Source organism: Perca fluviatilis, chromosome 11 (genome assembly GCF_010015445.1).
Source record: "Perca fluviatilis chromosome 11, GENO_Pfluv_1.0, whole genome shotgun sequence".
NCBI classification, from domain to species: Eukaryota; Metazoa; Chordata; class Actinopteri; order Perciformes; family Percidae; genus Perca; species Perca fluviatilis.
The window spans coordinates 7,781,964-7,784,463 of NC_053122.1; positions in this window are offsets into that span (position 1 = coordinate 7,781,964).

The following is a 2,500-nucleotide window of genomic DNA, read 5'->3' on the forward strand; positions in this document are numbered from 1 at the left end:
TGACTCGGGTCACCATGTTATCGCTCCTCGGTGCTGTAGCTACACTGCCGGGACTAGATTTCAGATATTCCAGCATCAAAAATCATATCTTCCGACTGATTGGGGCTGAGGACTTTGATTTGTCAAATAAGGATTTGTAAGTCCGATCCAGAAGCCCAGAGTCGTTCTTCAACTGTTGCTGCTGCTCTGTTGCATTGCTCTTTAGAGGATCAAAGTGGAAACGTAAGATTCAATCAAGATTCAATACTTTATTGCCATGCGACTAAATTGCGAGGAATTTGCTGCAGTGTGCTAATTACAACAACAAACAACAGAAAGCATTCATAGCAGGACAGTCCCATAAAAAAACATTAAGACACATATGGACCCCCACCCCCCTTACACACACACACACACACACACACACACACACACACACACACACACACACACACACACACACACACACACACACACACACACACACAGATGCATACCATTCAACCCATAATAAAACAGATAACTATGTTTATGTCACTGCATTGTTTCTTGCATTCAGCTACTACAATATACAATATAATATATAGATATATTATATTGTATATAGTAGCTGAATGCTTCTGCAGTAGCTGCTGTTAAGACAGCGGGATGTTTTGGATTTAATAAACTAAATAAACAGTAGTAAATATTAGACATGTTGTAATGAGGTCATCAGTTATCGCTCCTCGCTCAAGCTAGGATTATATTCATCATCAAAATGATATCTTCCAACTGATCTGACTTTTTTTCTCCATTTTGGAGACACACACACACACACGCGCGCCTTCCTAACCTCCATCCTGGACTATACACCTGCCCATTGCACAAACTATATTTTTTTACATGCACTCAATCCATTTTTACAGCTATTTTGTATATTTGTTTCTGTAGGCCTATTTATTGTTTAGTTCATATTAATGTTCAATATGTTTCTTTGTTTAAGTAGGCACAATTCCCTTGCAAGTCTTGGGCCTTCTTACTGAAGGGGCAATAAAAACCCTTTTTCTGATTCTGATTCTGTAATAATTCGACATGTGGAACGCACGAGGACTTTTATTTATCAAATAATGATCTATAAGTCCGATCATAAAAGCCCAGAGTGGTTCTTCAGCTGTCGTTGTCGCTGCTCTGTTGTGATCTGAAAGGCTTCTGTCAAGCACTTTAGAGGATCAGAGTGGAAGCATGTGTGACTGCTGCTCCTTTACAACCCCATAAACAGAAGCATGTAGCATATTTACATGCATAATCAAAATTACTAACTGCACTTTTTTTATTATTATTATTAGGCTACTAGGCTATTTACTTTCACAACACTCATAAGACTCACTGAAATGCCATCACAAGAATTTTCGTTTTTATGAGCCGGCTGAAGGAGAAAGACGATCAATTCCGCATGTGTGCAACATTTTATGTTTTTGTTTTTTTTTCATTTTCTTTTCCTCGGGTAACGTTTTCACAGGCTTATAAAACTTTGTCATTGTTATTTCATTAGTAAAATAGGCTGTTCGAAAACAATCTAATGCTTGACCATTCATATCTAACTCTTCCTAGCGCGGCCTCAAAGTTTGTTTGCAACAATGTGTGGCGTTCATCGCGCTCCGTTTCCGTCAGAATCAGCGCAGAGGGTTATGAAAAATATATAAATCTGATCTCTCAGATCACAATAATATACCGTGTTTATGCAAATGAGCCCAAAAATAAATCCATGTGTTATTTTTTGATGTGTTTCTTTTTCTTTCTTTTTTTAAAGATCACTTTGGGATTTTTTCGGCAGGTGGAAGTCTCTGCCGCTTCTGCGGTTACTTGGCTTAATGGCAACCTTTGTAAACATGACGCAGCAAAAAGTGCTGACCGCAATCAAACTGTCCTGAGGGTTTCTGTAACGACTCGAGTGAAATGTGAACACAATCAAAAACACAACACAAACACAATATATTAATAAATAAATAAATAAATAAATAAATAAATAAATAAATAAATAATGAATAAATAGCCTAAAGAAAGAAAGAAAGAACAGATAATAAGATCCTGGTGTTTCTTACGCTATACAATCCACGTTGCATTATTTTTTTATAGGCTACATGAAATGGCTATACCATGAATATTTAGAATACTCAAGGCTAGGTGAAATATGAATAATGAATGCGTGCATAATGTGGCCTATATAGTATTTCAATAAAACAGGAGTCAAACCGGCGGAGATGGATTCATGTGCTGATCTTGTTATTCAGAAATAAGACTTCATCCCGACTCTGTCTCTCAGCGTCATGTGTTCTGTCACGTAATATCACCCATCAGACACCGGGGCTCCGATTATATTCAGGACTCCTAAAGGCCACACGGTCGCCCTCTTTGTGACAATGTGAGAGCATGGTTCACTCGTTCATTTAGAAAGCTTTAGAAGAGGCCTTATAGCTACATCAAATTGCTCCTCTCTTGAACTTTGATACTCTGGTTTACTCTAGATTTTTAAAAATAATAC